Source organism: Salvelinus sp. IW2-2015, linkage group LG18 (assembly GCF_002910315.2).
Source record: "Salvelinus sp. IW2-2015 linkage group LG18, ASM291031v2, whole genome shotgun sequence".
In the NCBI taxonomy this organism is placed as follows: Eukaryota; Metazoa; Chordata; class Actinopteri; order Salmoniformes; family Salmonidae; genus Salvelinus; species Salvelinus sp. IW2-2015.
In genome coordinates, this window is record NC_036858.1 from 7,368,819 (window position 1) to 7,392,282 (window position 23,464).

Sequence of the window (23,464 nt, forward strand, 5' to 3'; positions counted from 1 at the left end):
TAATTGACATAATTTGAGTCAATCGGAGGTGTACCTCTGGATGTATTTCAAGGCCTACCTAAACCTAGTGCCTCTTCCTTGACATCATGGGAAAATCAAAATTAATCTGCCAAATCCTCAGAAAATAAATTGTAGACACAAGTCTGGTTCATCCTTGGGAAAATTTCCAAACGCCTGAAGGTACCACGTTCATCTGTACAAACAATAGTACACAAGTATAAACACCATGGGACCACGCAGCCGTCATACCGCTCAGGAAGGAGACGCGTTCTGTCTCCTGGAGATGAACGGATTTTGTGCGAAAAGTGCAAATCAATCCCAGAACAACAGCAAAGGACCTTGTGAAGATGCTGGAAGAAACAGTACAAAAGTATCTATATCCACAGTAAAACGAGTCCTATATCGACATAATCTGAAAGGCCACTTAGCAAGGAAGAAGCCACTGCTCAAAACTGCCATAAAAAAGCCAGACCACAGTTTGCAACTGCACATGGGACAAAGATCGTACTTTTTGGAGAAATGTCCTCTGGTCTGATGAAACAATATATATAACTGTTTGGCCATAATTACCATTGTTATGTTTGGAGGAAAAAGGGGGGGGGCTTGCAAGCCGAAGAACACCATCCCAACCGTGAAGCACGGGGGTGGCAGCATCATGTTGTGGGGGTGCTTTGCTGCAGGAGGGACTGGTGCACTTCACAAAATAGATGTCATCATGAGGGACGAAAATTATGTGGATATATTGAAGCAACATATCAGACATCAGTCAGGAAGTTAAAGCTTGGTCGCAAATGGGTCTTCCAAATGGACAATGACCCCAAGCATACTTCCAAAGTTGTGGCAAAATGGCTTAAGGACAACAAAGTCAAGGTACTGGAGTGGCCATCACAAAGCCCTAACCTCAATCCTATAGAAAATGAGTGGGCAGAACTGAAAAGCGTGTGCGAGCAAGGAGGGCCTACAAACCTGACTCAGTTACACCAGCTCTGTCAGGAGGAATGGACCAAATTCACCCAACTTATTTGTGGGAAGCTTGTGGAAGGCTACCCGAAACATTTGACCCAACTTAAACAATTTAAAGGCAATGCTACCAAATACTTTGAGTGTATGTAAACTTCTGACACCTGGGAATATGATGAAAGAAATAAAAACTGAATGAAATAATTCTCTCTACTATTATTCTGACATTTCACATTCTTAAATTAAAGTGGTGATCCTAACTGACCTACGGACAGGGAATTTTTACTAGAATTAAAAGTCGCAGGAATTGTGAAAACTGAGTTTAAATGTATTTGTCAAAAGGTGTATGTAAACTTTCGACTTCAACTGTAAGTCTTGTTAGCTCTAAGACAAATGGATGCATGAATGCAGTCACGTTTTTATTTCAAGGAAGAGTGAATGTGTGAACGTTTGTTTCTAAACTCTAGTGTGTCTCTAAAGAGAGGAAACAGAGTTGCTCTCACAAACTCCTGCTCAAACATTGTCTGTGGGCTCCAGTTTACACATAGGGAGACAGCCTTGATACATCTTCCCTCTGTGTGTGTGTGGTGTGTGTGTGTGTGGTTGTGTGTGTGTTGTTGTGTGTTGTTGTGTGGTTGTGTGTGTGTGTGTGTGTGTTGTGTGTGTGTGTGTGTTGTGTGTGTGTGTGTGTCTGCGTTGCGTGTGTGTGTGTGTGTGTGTGTGTGTGTGGATCAGTGTGTGCATGAATCTGTGTGTGTGGATCAATGTGTGTGTTGTGTGTGTGTGTGTGTTGTGTGTGTGTGTGTGTTGTGTGTAATTAAAAAGCTGGCCAAAAGTGTCTGTTTTCTCTGCTGTAGTTCCACCTCTCTCTCTCTCTCTCTCTCTCTCTCTCTCTCTCTCTCTTTTCACTGAGAGACTGAAGCCATTGCGGGGAGGGGGGGGTTATACTTCCTACAGTGACTTCAGACTCTCATCAGTCAAGTGTTCCTTTAAATCAAAGTCTATGTCTTTTCAACAGAAGGCAGTTAAGGCTGATGTGGTTGCAGGGAAAGTAAAGTAAACAGGCATGTTAACAAGATCCTTCTTGCACTCAGATGTGAGATATGCGTGGGAGGAATTGGAGCTCGGGGAAGTGAGTTGTGGAGTTGCAGTTTAGGCAAGCTGCCTTGTTATGGCGCTATCAATGGTAAGTAATACTGCCACCTTGTGGGAAGTATATTGATAGTGTTTCCCAATACGAACATTTGTCTCTATTTGTGTCATCAGAACAGAAGTAGGTTTAGCTGAAATAGCAAGCATTTTTGGAGTTTGTATGATTTAATGAAGTCAGGATATTTCTGAAATAATGTTTGATGTATTCGTCCATCAATCTTACAGATAGATTAAAAGTACATTTAAACTGGCTGCAGCTGAAAACATGTTTAATGTGCATAGAGGGACATTAAGAACTTCCACCCATATATTTCCAAACATGGCAAATATTGAATTACAAGGTGGATGGAGACCAAACGTGAAGACAACACCATTGACCCTTCACCCTGAGCTGCTTCTGGGTCATCCCTAGTTTCTATAGACACAAAGTCATAAACCTCACCCAGTTCTACAATTTCTCCTCTTACATTTTTATTTGAAGCCTAACCCTAACCTAAACTCTAAAATGAACCACACTGCTAACCTTATGCCTAACCCTAACCTTAAATTAAGACCAAAAAGTGAATTTTTGTAGCCAATTTTGTCTTTGTGGCTGTGGAATCTGACTTTGTGGCTATATAAGCTAGTTGAAACCCTGCTTCTGTGGGTTCCACGCCACCCTGCTCACACCCTGTAAACCACTGCACCTGACCTCTGACCCCTATCACTAGAGACGCTGGATAGGAATGATCTCATTGGTCCTGTTTTCACACACAGGACAAGGTCATTTCCATTTGTGGCTGAGTAGGTACCAGTTCACATAATTACTACTGAGTGTTCAGTAGCAGTGTTCAGTAACAGTGTTCAGTAACAGTGCACATACTGGAAATAGTGAAGGGACTTGTCTATGTTCAATCAGCCCCTTGTTCACTCAACCCTATGTTCCCTCAGTTCCTTTAGCCCTATGTTCCCTCAGACTTATGCTCCCTCAGCCCTATTCTCCCTCAGCCCTATATTCTGTCAGCCCTATTCTCCCTCAGCCCTATATCTTCCGGCGCCGACAGAGATGGCCGCCTCGCTTCGCGTTCTTAGGAAACTATGCCATATTTAGTTTTTTTAATGTATGATTTCTTACATTGTCACCCCAGGAAATCTTAAGTTTTATTACATACAGCCGGGAGGAACTATTGGATATAAGAGCAACGTCAACTCACAAACATTACGACCTGGAATACGACTTTCTCGAAGCGGTTCCTCTGTTTGGTCCACCACCCAGGACAATGGATCGGATCCCAGCCGGTGACCCAAAACAACGGCGCCGCAGAAGGGGCAGACGGAGCGGTCTTCTGGTCAGGCTCCATAGATTGGCACATCGCGCACCGCTCCCGAGTATACCAATGTCCAGTCTCTTGACAACAAGGTAGATGAAATCCGAGCAAGGGTTGCCTTCCAGAGAGACATCAGAGATTGTAACTTTCTTTGTTTCACGGAAACATGGCTCACTCGGGATATGTTATCACAGTCGGTACAGCCACCTGGTTTCTTCACGCATCGCAGTAAGAAGAAGGGCGGGGGTGTATGCCTTATGATTAACGAGACGTGGTGTGATCAAAACAACATACAGGAACTCAAGTCCTTTTGTTCACCTGACCTAGAATTCCTTACAATCAAATGCCGACCGCATTATCGACCAAGAGAATTCTCTTCAATTATAATCACAGTTGATGCCATCGATGCAGACACATCGATGGCCCTGAAAGAACTTCGTTGGACTCTATGGAAACTAGAAACCACATATCCTGAGGCTGCATTTATTGTAGCTGGGGATTTTAAGAAGGCTAATCTGAAAACAAGGCTCCCTAAATTTTATCAGCATATCGAATGCRTGACCCGGCCTGGCAAAACCCTGGATCATTGTTATTCTAACTTCCGCGACGCATACAAAGCCCTCCCCCACCCTCCTTTCGGAAAATCTGACCACAACTCAATTTTGTTGCTCCCAGCCTATAGACAAAAACTAAAACAGGAAACACCCGTACTCAGGTCTGTTCAACGCTGGTCCAACCAATCGGACTCCACGCTTCAAGATTGCTTCAATCACGTGGACTGGGATATGTTCCGCATAGCGTCRGACAACAACATTGATGAATACGCTGATTGAGTGAGTGAGTTTATTAGCAAGTGCATCGGTGAGGTTGTACCCACAGAGACTATTAGAACCTTCCCCAACCAGAAACCGTGGATTGATGGCAGCATTCGAGCAAAACTGAAAGAGCAAACCACGGCTTTTAATCGGGGCAAGGCAACCAGAAACATGACCGAATACAAACAGTGTAGCTACAGTGTAGCTATTCCCTCCGCAAGTCAATCAAACAAGCTAAGCGTCAGTATAGAGAGAAAGTAGAGTCGCAATTCAATGGCTTAGACATGAGAGGTATGTGGCAGGGTCTACAGTCAATCATGGACTACAAAAAGAAAACCAGCCCCGTCGCGGACCACAATGTCTTGCTCCCAGACAAACTAAACAACTTCTTTGCTCGCTTTGAGGACAATASAGTGCCACCGACACGGCCCGCTACCAAAACCTGCGTGCTCTCCTTCACTGCAGCCAACGTGAGTAAAACATTTAAACGTGTTAACCCTCCCAAGGCTGCCGAGCCCAGACGGCATCCCTACTCGCGTCCTCCGAGCATGCGCAGACCAGCTGGCTGGTGTGTTTACGGACATATTCAATCAATCCTTATCCCAGTCTGCTGTTCCCACATGCTTCAAGAGGGCCACCATTGTTCCTGTTCCCAAGAAAGCTAAGGTAACTGAGCTAAATGACTATCGCCCCGTAGCACTCACTTCCGTCATCATGAAGTGCTTTGAGAGACTAGTCAAGAACCATATCACCTCCACCCTACCTGACACCCTAGACCAACTCCAGTTTGCTTACCGCCCCAATAGGTCCACAGACGATGCAATCACAATCACAATCACAATGCACACTCCCCTATCCATCTAGACAAGAGGAATACCTATGTAAGAATGCTGTTCATCGACTACAGCTCAGCATTTAACACCATAGTACCCTCCAAACTCGTCATTAAGCTTGAGACCCTGGGTCTCGACCCCACCCTGTGCAACTGGGTCCTGGACTTCCTGACGGGCCGCCCCCAGGTGGTGAGGGTAGGAAACAACATCTCCACCCCGCTGATCCTCAACACTGGAGCCCCACAAAGGTGCGTTCTCAGCCCTCTCCTGTACTTCCTGTTCACCCATGACTGCGTGGCCATGCACGCCTCCAACTCAATCATCAAGTTTGCAGACGACACTACAGTGGTAGGCTTGATTACCAACAAAGACGAGACGGCCTACAGGGAGGAGGTGAGGGCCCTCGGAGTATGGTGTCAGGAAAATAAACTCACACTCAATGTCAATAAAACAAAGGAGATGATCGTGGACTTTAGGGAACAGCAGAGGGAGCAGCCCCCTATCCACATCGACAGGACAGTAGTGGAGAAGGTGGAAAGTTTTAAGTTCCTCGGCGTGCACATCATGGACAAACTGAAATGGTCCACCCACACAGACAGCGTGGTGAAGAAGACGCAGCAGCGCCTCTTCAACCTCAGGAGGCTGAAGAAATTCGGCTTGTCCACAAAAACACTCACTAACTTTTACAGATGCACAACCGAGAGCATCCTGTCGGGCTGTATCACCGCCTGGTACGGCAACTGCTCCGCCCACAACCGCAAGGCTCTCCATAGGGTAGTGAGGTCTGCACAACACATCACCGGGGGCAAACTACCTGCCCTCCAGGACACCTACACCACCCGATGTCACAGGAAGGCCAAAAAGATCATCAAGGACAACAACCACCCTAGCCACTGCCTGTGCACCCCGCTAGCATCCAGAAGGCGAGGTCAGTACAGGTGCATCAAAGCTGGGACCGAGAGACTGAAAAACAKCTTCTATCTCAAGGCCATCAGACTGTTAAACAGCCATCGCTAACATTGAGTGGCTGCTGCCAGCATACTGACTCATCTCTAGCCACTTTAATAATTAAAAATGGGATGTAATAAATGTATCACTAGCCACTTTAAACAATGCCACTTTATATATATGTTTCCATACCCTACATTACTCATCTCATATGTATATACTGTACTCTGTATCATCTACTGCATCTTGCCTATGTCGTTCGGCCATCGCTCCTCCATATATTTTTATATGGATCCATATATTCTTATTCATTCCTTTACACTTGTGTTTATAAGGTAGTTATTGTGAAATTGTTAGATTACCTGTTAGATATTACTGCATGGTCGGAACTAGAAGCACAAGCATTTCACTACACTCGCATTAACATCTGCTAACCATGTGTATGAGACGAATAAAATTGGATTTGATTTATATTCTGTTAGCTCTATGGTCCCTCAGCCCTATATTCCCTCAGCCCTATGTTCCCTATATTCCCTCAGCAAAATGTTCCCTCAGCCTTATGCTCCCTATGTTCCCTCAGCCCTATGTTCCCTTAGCCCTTTGTTTCCTTAGCCCTTTGTTCCCTCAGTTTTATCTTCTAAACCAGGGGTTAGCAACCCAAATGAGAGGAAGATACATTTTCGGTCACCAATGATTCAATACTTCAGTGGGTGAAAGACCTTAATTTTACATATTTGAGCCAATCATTATAAAAATTACTTGAGTAGATGCTGAGATACATCTTTTTAAATCTCACATTACTCACATTTAAATCTCTTTTGAAATTYGGGCTGCTGGAATATTGACAGAAGGTCAAGGTCACAGTGATTTAACATAATTCCGTAGGTCCCATATATACCCTTACACATTCCTGTAGATGCTGAAATAATCTGCATGTTCCACCTTATAACAATAAGCATGCCTGCCAAAAGTGCCAAGTAGAGCTGCCCATTGCTCTTGCAATGCCTTTAGGCCCTGCAGGGACTGACTCCCACATACACTGAGTATACCAACCACACTTTCCTAATATTGAGTTGCAGACGGAGGCCCAGCTAAAGTAGTCAAAAATGTTTATTCACGGGAACGTTCTAAAGTCAAGAATACAAAACAATACATTTTATACTGACTTCTCACGCCCACACATACACACAAACAGACGCACAGACATACACACAAACAGATGCACACGCATGTCCTGCTACCCAGCAGACAGAGATTAGTGACCTTGTCCTTGAGACGTGCTCCCCGTTCTCTCCCAAATCTCTAGTCAGGTCGGCACCGAGCTCAGACAGTCTGTGTTTAAAATATCATAAAGACATATTGTCTTTACCCTAATTCTGACTAGGACTACACATTTATTGATTATGATTTTATACATTCTAATAAATTCCATACAATTATATGTTTCAGGGCGGAATATTCTAATCATTCAATTAACAGATAATTTTTGTTGGATGTCCTTTGGGTGGTGGACTATTSTTGATACACATGGCAAACTGTTGAGCTTGAAAATCTGAGCAGCGTTGCAGTTCTTGACACAAACCGGTGCACCTGGCACCTACTACCATACCCCGTTCAAAGGCACTTAAATCTTTTGTCTTGCCCGTTCACCCTCTGAATGACACACATGCACAATATATGTCCCAATCTCCTCAATGTTTAAAAATCCTTCTTTAACCTGTCTCCTCTCCTTCATTGACACTGATTAAAGTTGATTTAACAGGTTATATCAATAAGGGATCATAGCTTTCACCTGGATTCACCTGGTCAGTCTATGTCATTGAAAGAGCAGGTGTTCTTAATGTTTTGTATGCTCAACCTTTAAAAACGTTTTATTCATACATCTCTATACACACAGTTATACTTTAGCTTACAGTGTTCATAGTGTAGCCTGTAGTCTTTAGCTTACAGTGTTCATAGTGTAGCCTGTAGTCTTTAGCTTACAGTGTTCATAGTGTAGCCTGTAGCCTTTAGCTTCAGTGTTCGTATTGTAGCCTGTAGTCTTTAGCTTACAGTGTTCATAGTGTAGCCTGTAGTCTTCTAGCTTCAGTGTTCGTATGTGTAGCCTGTCGTCTTTAGCTTACAGTGTTTCATAGTGTAGCTGTTCTTTAGCTTCAGTGTTTTAGCTGTAGCCTGTAGTCTTCAGCTTCAGTGTTTTATAGTGTAGCCTGTAGTCTTTAGCGTCAGTGTTCATAGTGTAGCCTGTAGTCTTTAGCTTCAGTGTTTGTATTGTAGCTGTGAGTCTTTAGCTTCAGTGTTTATAGTGTAGCCTGTAGTCTTCAGCTTCAGTGTTTATAGTTGTAGCCTGTAGTCTTCAGCTTCATGTTATAGTGTAGCCTGTAGTCTTTAGCTTCAGTGTTTGTATTGTAGCCTGTAGTCTTTCGCTTCAGTGTTATAGTGCAGCCTGTAGTCTTCAGCGTCAGTTATCATAGTGCAGCCTGTAGTCTTTAGCGTTCAGTGTTCATATTGTGTAGTCTGTAGTCTTCAGCTTCAGTGTTTATAGTGTAGTCTGTAGTCTTTAGCTTCAGTGTTTATAGGTGTAGCCTGTAGTGTTTAGCTTCAGTGTTTATAGTTGTAGCCTGTAGTTTTCAGCTTCAGTGTTTATAGTGTAGTCTGTAGTCTTATGCTTCAGTGTTTATAGTGTAAGCCTGTAGTGTTAGAGCTTCAGTGTTCTATAGTGTAGACGACCTGTAGTGTTTACGTACAGTGTTCATAGTGTAGCCTGTAGTCTTCAGCTTCAGTGTTTATAGTGTAGCCTGTAGTCTTTAGCTTACAGTGTTCATAGTGTAGCCTGTAGTCTTCAGCTTCAGTGTTATAGTGTAGCCTGTATCTTTAGCTTACAGTTTCATAGTGTAGCCTGTAGTCTTTAGCTTCAGTGTTCATAGTGTAGCCTTAGTCTTCAGCTTCAGTGTTTTGTATTGTAGCCTGTAGTCTTTAGCTTCAGTTTTGTATTGTAGCCTGTAGTCTTTAGCTTCAGTGTTTGTATTGTAGCCTGTAGTTCTTAGGCAGTGTTTATAGTGCAGCCTGTAGTCTTTCGCTTCAGTGTTTATAGTGCACCTGTAGTCTTTTAGCGTCAGTGTTCATAGTGTAGCCTGTAGTCTTTAGCTTTACAGTTGTTATAGTGTAGCCTGTAGTCTTTAGCTTCAGTGTTTATAGTGTAGCCTGTAGTCTTCAGCTTCAGTGTTTTTAGTGTAGCCTGTAGTCTTAGCCGTCAGTGTTCATAGTGCAGCCCTGTCAGTGTTTAGCTTCAGTGTCATAGTGTAGCCTTGTAGTGTTTAGCTTCAGTGTCCGATAGTGAATTACTGTATGTGGATTGTGATGTGTCTAAATATTTCGTCTGTATATTCTGTTTATTGTAGCAGCACTATTTTAGAGTCAAATTCCTGTACATGCAAATGTATTTGGCGAATAAAGGTGATTCTGACTCTGAATTTTGATTGAAATTGGTTCTGTGGGTACTGAGGGAACATAGGGCTGAGGGAACATAGGGCTGAGGGAACATAGGGCTGATGAAACATAGGGCTGATGGAACATAGGGCTGAAGGAACATAACCGTAAAAGCCTTGGTTTCAYGTATGTTAACATCAGAAGCCTCCTCCCTAAGTTTGTTTTACTGACTGCTTTAGCACACTCCACCCACCCTGATGTCCTTGCCGTGTCTGAATCCTGGCTTAGGAAGGCCACCAAACATTCTGAGATTTCCACCCAACTACAACATTTTCCGTCAAGATAGAACTGCCAAAGGGGGAGGAGTTGCAATCTAATGCAGAGATAGCCTGCAAAGTTCTGTCATACTTTCCAGGTCAATGGCCAAACAGTTCGAGCTTCAAATGTTAAAAATGAATCTCTCCAGAAATAAGTCTCTCACTGTTGCCACCTGTTATAGACCCCACTCAGCTCCCAGCTGTGCCCTGGACATCATATGTGAATTGATTGCCCCCCATCTATCTTCAGAGTTCGTTCTGTTAGGTGACCTAAACTGGGATATGCTTAACACCCCGGCCGTCCTACAATCTAAGCTAGATGCCCTCAATCTCACACAAATGATCAAGGAACCCACCAGGTACAACCCTAAATCTGTAAACATGGGCACCCTCATTGATATTATCCTGACCAATTTGCCCTCCAAATACACCTCTGCTGTTTTCAATCAGGATCTCAGCGATCACTGCCTCATTGCCTGCATCCGTTATGGGTCCGCGGTCAAACGAACACCCCTCATCACTGTCAAATGCTCCCTAAAACACTTCTGCGAGCAGGCCTTTCTAATCAACCTAGCCCGGGTATCCTGGAAGGATATTGACCTCATCCCGTCAGTAGAGGATGCCTGGTTGTTCTTTAAAAGTAATTTCCTCACCATTTTAAATAAGCATGTCCCTTTCAAAAAATGTAGAACTAGGAAGAGATATAGCCCTTGATTCACTCCAGACCTGATTGCCCTCGACCAGCACAAAAACATCCTGTGGCGAACTGCAATAGCATCGAAGAGCCCCCGCGATATGCAACTGTTCAGGGAAGTCAGGAACCAATACACACAGTCAGTTAGGAAAACAAAGGCTAGCTTTTTCAAACAGAAATGTGCATCCTGTAACTCTAACTCCAAAAAGTTTTGGGACACTGTAAAGTCCATGGAGAATAAGAGCACCTCCTCCCAGCTGCCCACTGTACTGAGGCTAGGAAACAAGGTCACCACCGATGGACCCTCTCTTTCTAAAATTATCTGCCAGCATTGTTATACATCTGGCTCTTCTTTGGACACTGTGTTAACAAACCTCCAAACGAGCTTCAATGCCATACAACTCTCCTTCCGTGGCCTCCAACTGCTCTCRAACGCTAGTAAAACTAAATGCATGCTCTTCAACCGATCGCTGCCCACACCCGCTCGACCGACTAGCATCACTACTCTGGACGGTTCTGACTTAGAATATGTGGACAACTACAAACACCTAGGTGTCTGGCTAGACTGTAAACTCTCCTTCCAGACTCATATTAAGCATCTCCAATCCAAAATTAAATCTAGAATCGGCTTCCTATTTTGCAACAAAGCATACTTCACTCACGCTGCCAAACATATCCTCGTAAAACGGACTATCCTACCGATCCTTGACTTCGGCGATGTCATTTACAAAATAGCCTCCAACACTCTACTCAGCAAACTGGATGCAGTCTATCACAGTGCCATCCGTTTTGTCACCAAAGCCCCATATACCACCCACCACTGAGACCTGTATGCTCTCGTCGGCTGGCCCTTGCTACATATTCGGCGCCAGACCCACTGGCTCCAGGTCATCTATAAGTCTTTGCTAGGTAAAGCTCAGCCTTACCTCAGCTCACTGGTCACCATAACAACACCCACCCGTAGCACGCGCTCCAGCAGGTATATCTCACTGGTCATCCCCAAAGCCAACACCTTCTTTGGCCACCTTTCCTTCCAGTTCTCTGCTGCCAACGACTGGAACGAATTGCAAAAATCGCTGAAGTTGGAGACTTATATCTCCCTCACTAACTTTAAGCATCAGCTATCTGAGCAGCTTACAGATTGCTGCAGCTGTACACAGCCCATCTSTAAATAGCCCATCCAACCATCCAACTACCATCCAACTCATCCCCATATTGTTTTTATTTACTTTTTTTGCTCTTTTGCACACCAATATTTCTACTTGCACATCTATCACTCCAGTGTTAATTTGCTAAATTGTAATTACTTCGCTACTATGGCCTATTTATATCCTTACCTCCTTACTCCATTTGCACACACTGTATATAGATTTTTCTATTGTGTTATTGACTGTACTTTTGTTGACTGTACACGTGTAACTCTGTGTTGTTGTTTTTTGTCACACTGCTTTGCTTTATCTTGGCCAGGTCGCAGTTATAAATGAGACCTTGTTCTCAGCTGGCCTACCTGGTTAAATAAASATGAAATAAAAAAATTAAAATAAAGTGGCAGGTGGTGCATTTTGAGCTCCACATTTTTAGCTAAATGTTTTGGGTTGCTTGTTTTGCATGTTATTTTAGCATCAATACGTGTCACATATCAGTTTGAAAACAATGTAAAAAATAAATAAATAATTGAGTTAATAAAGCCTCCATACAAACATGGTCTCTTTTCTGCTTTCTTGAGTAAGGCAGCTCCAAAATGCTGGTGTTTTGGCTTAGCTCAGTGCTTTTTGTGGTGGTGGGGCAGCCAGTGGTTGGTAATGTTCTCTAGTTGCGCCGTGATTGGCTCAGTGTTCTGTCACTTAAGGGGACCCTATGTCACTGCCAAAATTAGCCCCTTGGGTGCTGCCATAGAGTTACATTATAAGTGCCCATCAAGGAGGCTCAAGGTCATTGGCCACAGATAAAATGACGTCAAATCATGTTATATCTACAGTAGCTTTGACTGGACATCTTAGCTAGCAGTCATCATCATGAATCAAGTCGACAATCTACTGGCAAAWCTTTTTTAATCCTTGTCAAATGAAGAGAAATAATGAAGAGAAATTATAGATAAAATGTATCGGTGCTCATCGGCCATTGGACATAAACATTACACAACAAGAAGGAAATTGCAAATTCAACAATGAGTGATTTGGAAGGAATCAGTGGCTAACTGCAAGTATTGCAAAGCAATCACTAGCCTGCTATTCAGTAGAGTGGGTGTGTGGTCCCAATTCTGGGTTTAAGGGTCTCTTTTCCAAGCTTAAAATGATTAACGTTCAACATTGGCCATGCTGTCAATCCAGCATGATTTCTGCCACGCTCAAAACAACTGTTAACTCGGAACTGGGATATCTGACTTCAGTGAGTTTAAAACCTCTTTGGGCTASGGGRCAGTATTTTGACATCTGGATGAAAARCGTGCCCAAAGTAAACTGCCTGTTACTCAGGCCCAGAAGCTAGGATATGCATATGGTTGGTAGATTTGGATAGAAAACACTGTAAAGATTCTAAAACCGTTACAATAATGTCTGTGATTATAACAGAACTGATATGGCAGGCGAAAATCCAAGGACAAACCATCCAGAATATTTTTTTTCAGCCTACCACTGTTTCCAATGGCTGTCATGTTTAATATGAAGCGAAAACCTCCCAGATTGCAGTTCCTAGGGCTTCCACTAGAAGTCAATATTCCTTAGAAAGAGTTTCAGGCTTGTTTTTGGAAAAATGAGCTAGAATTTGTAGTTTTTCTAAGTGGCTCCCATTTTGGCTGTAGTGTTTTCATGCACGTGGATGAGAGCCTGTTCTTTGTTGTTTATCTCCGGTAAAGACAATAACGATTCTCTGTCTTACATTTTATCGTTTATTTACGTATTAGGGTACCTGGGGTTTGATTATAAACGTTGTTTGACTTGTTTGGAGAAGKTTATTGGTAATGTTTGGGATTCATTTTGTATGCATTTTGAAGTWGGGAAACCGGTGGATTATTGAATGAAGCGCGCTAGCTAAACTGAGTTTTTGGGGAAATAAAGAAGGACTTTATCGAACTAAAGGACCATTTGTGATGTAGCTGGGACCTTTTGGAGTGCCAACAGAAGAAGATATTCAAAGGTAAGGCATTTATTTTATAGCTATTTCTGACTTTYGTGGAGCACCTGCCTGGTTGAATTTTTATAAAATGCTTTTGTGTGTGGGGCGCTGTCCTCAGATAATCGCATGGTGTGCTTTCGCCGTAAAGCCTTTTTGAAATCTGACACAGCGGCTGGATTAACAAGAAGTTAAGCTTTTGTCTGATGTATGACACTTGTATTTTCATGAATGTTAAATATGACTATTTCTGTCATTTGAATTTCGCGCTCTGCAATTTCACCGGATGTTGTCGAGGTGGGTCGCTAGCGGTATGCCTACGCCAGAAAGGTTAAAACAACTGGGAACTCTGGAGAAAAAAAATTCTCCGAMTGGTAAAATACATTTTGAATGGTCATCCAACTTGGAATTGTATGTCGGGAACTCGGGCCTCTTTCTAGAGCTATGATCTGAAGATCACTGACGTCATCATGATTCAACCTTGTTTTTTTACGGGTTCCCAGTTGTCTTGAAAGCACCATAAATCCAGAGAATACCAGACTTTGATGACAACGTTTGATGACAAAATGTGCTCACAAAGGACTGCTGCGCCACCTTCCTGTTCAAGTGAGCACAACTAGGTGAGTCCAAAAATATCTTGTATGCTGCTGCATAAATGATGTGTTATGCCATGGAGCTATGTATACTGTAGCTAAGAAAGTAATACTAAGTGTATGTTGTGTAGTAAGCTGTTAGTAGTGCATGTGCCTCACCCTAATAATTTGGTCTATTTTACCCTCTTAATAGTAGTCTAGTTACATTACTTATTTCTGTCCTAAATTACGGATTGCCTCTTATCCGCTTGTCGTCCCCATATGCCATAGTTTGTACATCTCAATTTTCTGTTGAAACCACATTTGTTTAAGCAAGTCAGCCATATCAGCTATATTTTTTAAAAAGGCAGTAAATGAGGCTGAAATAACTGTTTCGCTGCCAGACAAGGCTCCGCTGATAGCCAGTGGTAAGGTGTTGGGACTGCTGTTTGGACTCTGCTGTTGGGACAGCTTTATGTAGGCCCTAACAGTTTGTGGGCACCGTTTGTCACTGTTATAGTGTAATTAATGTATTGTTTATTGTTGTGTTGTGTAGGAGCTTTGCTGGCATGCACCCCCCCCACTGGAGACTTTTTTTTTTGCCCCACCAAGATTTACATTCTAAAATTGCCACTGCATAGGTCTGAGGGAACATAGGGCTGAGGGAACATAGGGCTCAGGGATCATAGGTCTGAGGGAACATAGGCCTGAGGGAACATAGGGCCGAGGGAACATAGGGCCGAGGGAACATAGGGCCGAGAAAACATAAGGCTGAGGGAACATAGGGCTGAGGGAACATAGGGCTGAACCGTAAAAGCTTGGTTTCACTGTATGTGTAACCATAGAAGGCCCCGTCCTAAGTTGTGTTTTACTGACTGCTTTAGCATCACTCCACCACCTGATGTCCTTGCCGGTCTAAATCCTGGCTTAGGAAGGCCACAAACATTCTGTGAGATTTTTTCCCCAACTACAAACGCATTTTCCGTCAAGTATAGAACTCAAAGGGGGAGGAGTTTGCAATCTATATGCAGAGATAGCCTGCAAGATTTCTGTCTACTTTCCAGGTAATGGCAAACAGTTCGAGCTTCAAATTTTTAAAAATGAAATCTCTCCAGAAATAAGTCTCTCACTGTTCTGCCAACCTGTATAGACCGCCACTCAGCCTCCGCGCTGTGCCCTGGACATGCATATGTGAATTGATTTGTCCCACCATTCTGAATCTTCAGCAGTTGTTCTGTATCAGGTGACCTAAACTGGATAGTGCTTAACACCCCCGGTCGTCTACAATTAAGCTAGATGCCCTCAATCTCACATCAAATGATCAAGGAAACCCACCAGGTACAGCCTAAATCTGTAAACAATGGGCAACCCTTCATTGGAGTATTATGCCTGACCAATTTGCCCTCCAATACACCTCTGCTGTTTTCCAATCAGGATCTCAGGCGATCACTGCCTGCATTGCCTGATCCGTTATGGTCCGCGGCAAACGAAACACTCCCTCATTCACTGTCAATGCCCTCCCTAAAACACTTCTCCTGCGAGCAAGGCCTTTCTAATCACCTAGCCCGGGTATCCTGGAAGGATAGTTGACACCATCCGTCCAGTAAGAGGACTGCCCTGGTTGTTCTTTAAAGAGTAATTTCCTCAACATTAAATAAGCATGTTCCCTTTCAAAAAATGTAGAACTAGAGCAGGTAGATATAGCCTTGATTTCACGTCAGACTGGTTGCCCCGACCAGCACAAAACAGTCCTGTGCGGACTGCACTCGCATCAATATAGTCCCTGCGATATGCAACCTTTTTCAGGAAGTCATGAGGAACCAATGACACACAGTCAGTTAGGAAAACAAAGCTAAGCTTTTTCAAACAGAAATGTTGCATGCCTGTAGCACTCTAACCCAAGTTTGGGAACTTAAACCATGGAGAATAAGAGCACCTCCTCAGCTGCCCACTTTATGGAGGCTAGGAAACAAGGTCCCACCGATGGACCTCTCTTCTGACAAATTATCTACGCCAGCATTGTTAACATCTGGCTTCTTCTTTGGACACTGTGTTAACAAACCTCACAAACGAGCTTCAATGCCATACAACTCTCCTTCCGTGGCTCCAACTGCTCTCAAACGCTAGTAAAATAAATGCATGCTCTTCAACCGATCGCTGCCCACACCTCTCGACCGACTAGCATCACTACTCTGGACGGTTCTGAACTTGAAATATGTGGACAACTACAAACACCTAGGTGTCTGGCTAGACTGTAAACTCTCTTTCCAGACTCATATTAGCATTCTCCAATCCAAATTAATCTAGATCGGCTTCCTATTTTGCAACAAAACATACTTCACTCACCGCTGCCAAACATATCCTCGTAAAACGGACTATCCACCGATCCTTGACTTCGGCGATGTCATTTACAAATTAGCCTCCAACACTCTACTCAGCAAACTGGATGCAGTCTATCACAGTGCCATCCGTTTTGTCACCAAAGCCCCATATACCACCACCACTGAGACTGTATGCTCTGTCGGCTGGCCCTTGCTACCTATTCGGTCGCCAGACCCACTGGCTTCCAGGTCATCTATAAGTCTTTGCTTAGGTAAGCTGCCAGCCTTACCTTCAGCTCACTGGTCACCATAACAAACCCACCCGTAGCACGCGCCTCCAGCAGGTATATCTCACTGGTCATCCCCAAAGCCAACACCTTTCTTGGGCCACCTTTCCTTCCAGTTCTCTGCTGCCAACGACTGGAACGAATTGCAAAAATCGCTGAAGTTGGAGACTTATTCTCTCACTAAACTTTAAGCATCAGCTATTGGAGCAGCTTACAGATTGCTGCAGCTGTACACAGCCCATCTTAAATAGCCCATCCAACATCCAACTACCATCCAACTCATCCCCATATTGTTTTTATTTACTTTTTTTGCTCTTTTGCACACCAATATTTCTACTTGCACATCTATCACTCCAGTGTTAATTTGCTAAATTGTAATTACTTCGCTACTAATGGCCTATTTATATCCTTACCTCCTTACTCCATTTGCACACATGTATATAGATTTTTCTATTGTGTTATTGACTGTACTTTTGTTGACTGTACACGTGTAACTCTGTGTTGTTGTTTTTTTGTCACACTGCTTTGCTTTATCTTGGCCAGGTCGCAGTTTATAAATGAGAACCTTGTTCTCAGCTGCCTACCTGGTTTAAATAAAATGAAATAAAAAAATTAAAATAAAGTGGCAGGTGGTGCATTTTTGAGCTCCACACTTTTAGCTAAATGTTTGGTTGCTTGTTTTGCATGTTATTTTAGCATCAATACGTGTCACATATCAGTTTGAAAAACAATGTAAAAATAAATAATAATTGAGTTAATAAAGCCTCCATACAAACTGTCTCTTTTCTGCTTTCTTGAGTAAGGCAGTCCAAAATGCTGGTGTTTTGGCTTAGCTCAGTGCTTTTTGTGGTGGGGGGGGCAGCCAGTGTTTGGTAATGTTCTCTAGTTGCGCCGTGATTGGCTCAGTGTTCTGTCACTTAAGGGGACCTATGTCACTCGCAAAATTAGCCCTTGGGTGCTGCCATAGAGTTACATTATAAGTGCCCATCAAGGAGGCTCAAGGTCATTGGCCACAGATAAAAGACGTCAAATCATGTTATATACTAAGTAGCTTTGATAGGGAACATAGGGCCGAGGGAACATAGGGCTGAGGGAACATAGGGCTGATGGAACGTAGGGCTGAGGGAACATAGGGCTGAGGGAACATTGGGCTGAGGAAACATAGGGCTCAGGGAACATATTGCTGAGGGAACATAGGGCTGAGAGAACATAGGGCTGAGGGAACATAGGGTGGACCCTCTTCCAACACACATTACTAAATTGTTATTCACATTGTGTTTGCCCAAACAGTGAATTACATTAGTAGATTAGTAGATGCCATTTATCTTCAGTATTCCCCTGGTGTCCTGCTCTCTTCATCTATCAGTTACTCTTCTTCAGTCCTTCATGTCCACCAAAGTAGTTCTATGAGCAAAGGAATAAAACCACACATGGGAAGTTAAGTAAAATTTGATTTATATAGATACTACCGTCATGTTAGATACTGTCCACTTACCGAAGAGATGGTCTTTTTACGGAATCCTCTAAAACAAGTAAAGAATGCTTTTCAGTTTCACATTTATCAGGGAATTATATTCAGTGTAGAGAAATGTAAAGCTATATACGTAGGTATGCTACTATGCAGTAGTGCTTATGCATTTACCTGAAACTTCATTATCAAGCATGTACTTTTTAATCATGTAGAGCTTGCTGCCAATAAAACAGATAGCAAAGAAGAGCCCGATCCCTGCCCCAATCCAAGCATATGTGGCATCTGAGAAAAACCACCACACAATGTTAAGAATGTAATATGCAGACTAAGTCATCAACAGCATGTTGTGAAAGCAGCTGCAATCAGTTGCTTGTATTGCTCAAGAGGACAGTTTACACGTGAGAGCTGCCGAATGCAATGTGTTGACTTTTTCTTCAGTCTGATTAAAGAAAGGTCCAGTTAGGTCCTCAGTCTCTGTATGAACCTGTGTTGATTTGAAATGGTTCGAGTGCATCAGTGGTTCTCAATTGGGATCAGAAGGCCTTGAATTGTAATAGGGGATTGGCTTGTTTGGCATGTCAGTGTTTGTGCTGCATAGGCCACTTACTAAATGGGAGCCTGTTGAATGTTCTCAACTAAAAGTCTACTAACTATAGATATGAATTTTAAGGAAACTTTCTTTCCTACCTGGTTCTTCATTGCTTTCTAGTTCATTTCCCCTCACATTTGTCAACATAGACTCTGAAACACAGGGATAAACTTTGTTATAGAACAAGCTAATGCACTGCTCTAATATCTGTCTCAGACAGTCACCCGTCCACAACTCGTTGTAAGGATGAAACTGATAGCTGAAAACAGGATGTGCATGTAGATAAGACAGATGAGGACAGTGGTATTTAATTCAATGTGAAACAGAGCGAAAAAACACTTTCACAGATTGAACTTGATGATGTCTTTAGTCCATAATAGTAGTAGTAGTAGTGTAGTAGTAGCAGTAGTAGAAGTAGTAGTAGCACAGCCAGCAGCAGCAGCAGTGCAGTAGTAGTAGTTAGTAGTAGTAAGATAGTAGTAGTAGTTAGCAGTAGTGGTAGTAGCATAGTAGTAGCAAGTAGTTAGTAATAGTAGTAGTATTAGTAGTAGTAGTAGCGTTAGTGGTCGTAGCATAGTAGTAGCAGTAGTAGTAATAGTAGTAGTAGTAGTAGTAGTAGTAGTAGCAGTAGTRTTAGTAGTAGTAACAGTAGTAGTAGCCTAATAGTAGCAGTTGCCTAGTAGTAGTAGTAGTAGTAGTAGTAGTTGTGTAGTAGTAGTTGTAGCAGTAGTAGCCTAGTAGCAGTATTATTAGTAGAGCAGAAAAACACTTTCACAGATTAAACTTGATGTCTTTAGTCCGTAGTAGTAGTGTAGTAGTAGCAGTAGTAGCACTAGTAGTAGTAGCAGTAGTAGTAGTAGTACTACTATTATTATTATTAGTAGTAGTAGTAGCTTGTACCATGTTTGTACCATGTTTTGTGCTGCTACCATGTTGTGTTGCTACCATGTTGTTGTTATGTTGTGTTTCTACCATGCTGTGTTGTCATGTGTTGCTGCCTTGCTATGTTGTTGTCTTAGGTCTCTCTTTATGTAGTGTTGTCTCTCTTGTTGTGATGTGTGTTTTGACCTATATTTATATTGTATTTATTTATTTATTTTCATCCCAGGCCCCCGTCCCCGCAGCAGGCCTTTGCCTTTTGTTATGCCGTCATTGTAAATAAGAATTTGTTCTTAACTGACTTGCCTAGTTAAATAAGGATTAAATAAAACATTTTAATAAAAAAAATAAAAAAAGTAGTAGTAGCCTAGTAGTAGCCAAGTAGCAGTAGTAGCCTAGTAGTAGTTGTAGCAGTAGTAGCCTAGTAGTAGTTGTAGCAGTAGTAGCCTAGTAGTAGTTGTAGTAGTAGTAGCCTAGTTGTAGTAGTAGCCTAGAAGCAGCAGTTGTAGTTGTAGTAGTAGTAGTAGTACTAGAAGCAGCAGTAGTAGTAGTAGTAGTAGTAGTAGCCAAGTAGCAGTATTATTAGCAGTAGCAGTAGTATTTTAGTAGTAGCGTAGTAGTAGTAGTAGTAGTAGATCTTATTCAAAGTTAAACAGTTACAGTTGAAGTCGTAAGTTTACATACACCTTAGCCAAATACCTTCAAACTCAGTTTTTCACAATTCTTGACATTTAATCCTAGTAAAAATTCCCTGTTTTAGGTCAGTTAGGATTAAAGAAAGGTCCAGTTAGGTCCTCAGTCTCTGTATGAACCTGTGTTGATTTGAAATGCTTTGAGTGCATCAGTGGTTCTCAATTGGGATCAGAAGGCCTTGAATTGTAATAGGGGATTGGCTTGTTTGGCATGTCAGTGTTTGTGCTGCATAGGTCACTTACTAAATGGGAGCCTGTTGAATGTTCTCAACTAAAARTCTACTRACTATAGATATGAATTTTGAGGAAACTTTCTTTCTTACCTGGTTCTTCATTGCTTTCTAGTTCATTTCCCCTCACATTTGTCAACATAGACTCTGAAACACAGGGATAAACTTTGTTATAGAACAAGCTAATGCACTGCTCTAATATCTGTCTCAGACAGTCACCCGTCCACAACTCGTTGTAAGGATGAAACGGATAGCTGAAAACAGGATGTGGTCCCATGGTGTTTATACTTGCATACTATTGTTTGAACAGATGAACGTGGTACCTTCAGGCGTTTGGAAATTGCTCCCGAGGATGAACCAGGCTTGTGGAGGTCTACAATTGTTTTTCTGAGGTCTTGGCTGATTTCTTTTGATTTTCCCATGATGTCAAGCAAAGAGGCACTGAGTTTGAAGGTAGGCCTTGAAATACATCCACGGGTACACCTCCAATTGACTCAAATATTGTCAATTATCCTATCAGAATTTTCTAAAGCCATGACATCATTTTCTGGAATTTTCCAAGCTGTTTAAAGGGACGGTCAACTTAGTGTACGTAAACTTCTAACCCACTGGAATTATGATACAGTGAATTATAAGTGAAATAATCKGTCTGTAAACAATTGTTGGAAAAAATAATTGTGTCATGCACAAAGTAGATGTCCTAACCGACTTGCCAAAACTGTAGTTTGTTAACAAGACATTTGTGGAGTGGTTGAAAAACGAGTTTTAATGACTCCAACCTAAGTGTATGTAAACTTCCGACTTCAACTGTATATTTGAATGGACAGTGCATTTCATTTTCAAGGTCATAGCCTTTCCATACAAGAGCATTATGGTAACAAAACTAAATATATCTAAGGAACTGCTTCAAGGTGTTACTGAAACACACATAAAGAGAGCTCACATATCTATTTTGGAGCCAGTCTTGTTGAGGCCGACTCTGTTGACAGTGTGTGATTGCCAGATAGATTGAACAATAATGTTGCAACATGGGGCACATGACACTAGCACACCACCCAACACCAGACCCCCAGACCAAATACTTTCACTGTCAAACCACTAGCACTGGAGACTGGGTAGTTAACACTGTAAACAGCCAACCCTCCCTAGTCACATTCCATTGGCAGCCATGAGGAGACCATGGTTTGGTCCTTTGTAGCTCAAGTTTGTAAATCACGCGCTTGTAATGCCAGGGTTTAAGGTTTGATTTCCGGGACCACCCATACGTAAAATGGATGCACACAAGTCACTTTGGATAAAATCSTCTGGTAAATGGCATATGCATATATTATATTACTTCTGACGTAACATGTTCGAGAAGAGTGGTGATTCTTAACTCGCTCTCTGCTCAACAGACATGTAAACGCAAACAGAGTGTCTGCAGTAAATCGATGAGTATAGCAACTAGGTGCTCTTTCAAAAAAAATAAGCCCTCTCCAAGCTTGATCATTTAGGCAAATTTACTCGTGAAATATGCAAGACGATCATATTACGAAGTTATTCACAATCMAAAAAATCTGCAAATCCAGTTATTGAATCAGAATTCAATTTTAGAAGACATGTTTTTTCCGTGACTGGAGATACAAACATACAGTATTTAAATATACAGGAGTCACTCACCAATTGTAAAGATAATTGTTTTGACGGACAAACATAGACCATTGTGAAGCGTCTTCATCTCTTTAGACTTTCTTTACCATTTATTTTGTTCATTCGCTCTGATAGCAGCTTGGAAGGCGCTGTCTCATTGAAAAATAAACATTTCCTGTGTTAGTTTAGAACGTGGTTGATGATGAAATTAGATAATATCCCCGGAGCTCAGCACGTCTTAATGCATCCATTTACGGTGCATTCGGAAAGTATTCAGACCCCTTGACTTTTTCCACATTTTGTTACATTACAGCCTTATTCTAAAATGTATTCCATTTTTTTCTCTCACCAATCTACACACAATAACCCATAATGACAAAGCAAAAACAGGTTTTTATAAATGTATTACAAATGTAAAAATTTTATGTCACATTTACATAAGTATTCAGACCCTTTTTGACCTGCTGTATACATTTTGGAGAGGAGCAGACATGTACAATGGCAAAGGTAGCTTTGTGCGCCCAGCTGCATAGGATGCCTTGGCATGGGCCCAGAGCACCCCTCACGGCACCTGCCAGACCCTTTACTCAGTACTTTGTTGAAGCACCTTTGGCAGCAATTATAGCATAGAGTCTTCTTCGTATGAAACTACAAGCTTGGCACACCTGTATTTGGGGAGTTTCTACTATTCTTCTCTGCAGATCCTCTCAAGCTCTGTCAGGTTGGATGGGGACCGTCACTGCACAGCTATTTTCAGGTCTCTCCAGAAATGTTAAATCGGGTTCAAGTCCGGGCTCTGGTTGGGCCAATCAAGGACACTTAGAGACTTGTCCCAAAGCCACTTGTCTTGGCTGTTTGCTTAGGGTCGTTGTCCTGTTGGAAGGTGAACCTTCGTCCCAGTCTGAGCGCTCTGGAGCAGGTTTTCATCAAGGAWCTCTCTGTATTTTGCTCCGTTCATCTTTGCCTCGATCCTGACTTGTCTCCCTGTCCCTGCCGCTGAAAATGATACCCACAGCATGATGCTGCCACCACCATACTTCACCGTAGGGATGGTCAGAGGTTTTCTCCAGATGTGACGCTTGGCATTCAAGCCAAAGAGTTCAATCTCAGTTTCATCAGACCAGAGAATCTTGTTTCTCATGGTCTGAGAGTCCTTTAGGTGCCCTTGGCAAACTCCAAGCGGGCTGTCTTGTGCCCTTTACTGAGGAGTGGCTTCCATCTGGCCACTCTA

General features: G+C 42.5%; 1 long non-coding RNA gene across 1 annotated transcript; it reads right to left on the minus strand.

Annotated features, from left to right (window-relative positions):
* Window positions 1-17,807: 17,807 nt before the first annotated feature.
* Window positions 17,808-18,958, minus strand: LOC139029218 (uncharacterized). The gene is made up of 4 exons (XR_011481498.1): window positions 18,902-18,958; window positions 18,386-18,496; window positions 18,239-18,266; window positions 17,808-18,147 (listed from the first exon to the last, which is right to left on the minus strand). It is a non-coding gene; the product is annotated as an uncharacterized lncRNA (long non-coding RNA).
* Between the last annotated feature and the right edge of the window lie 4,506 nt (window positions 18,959-23,464).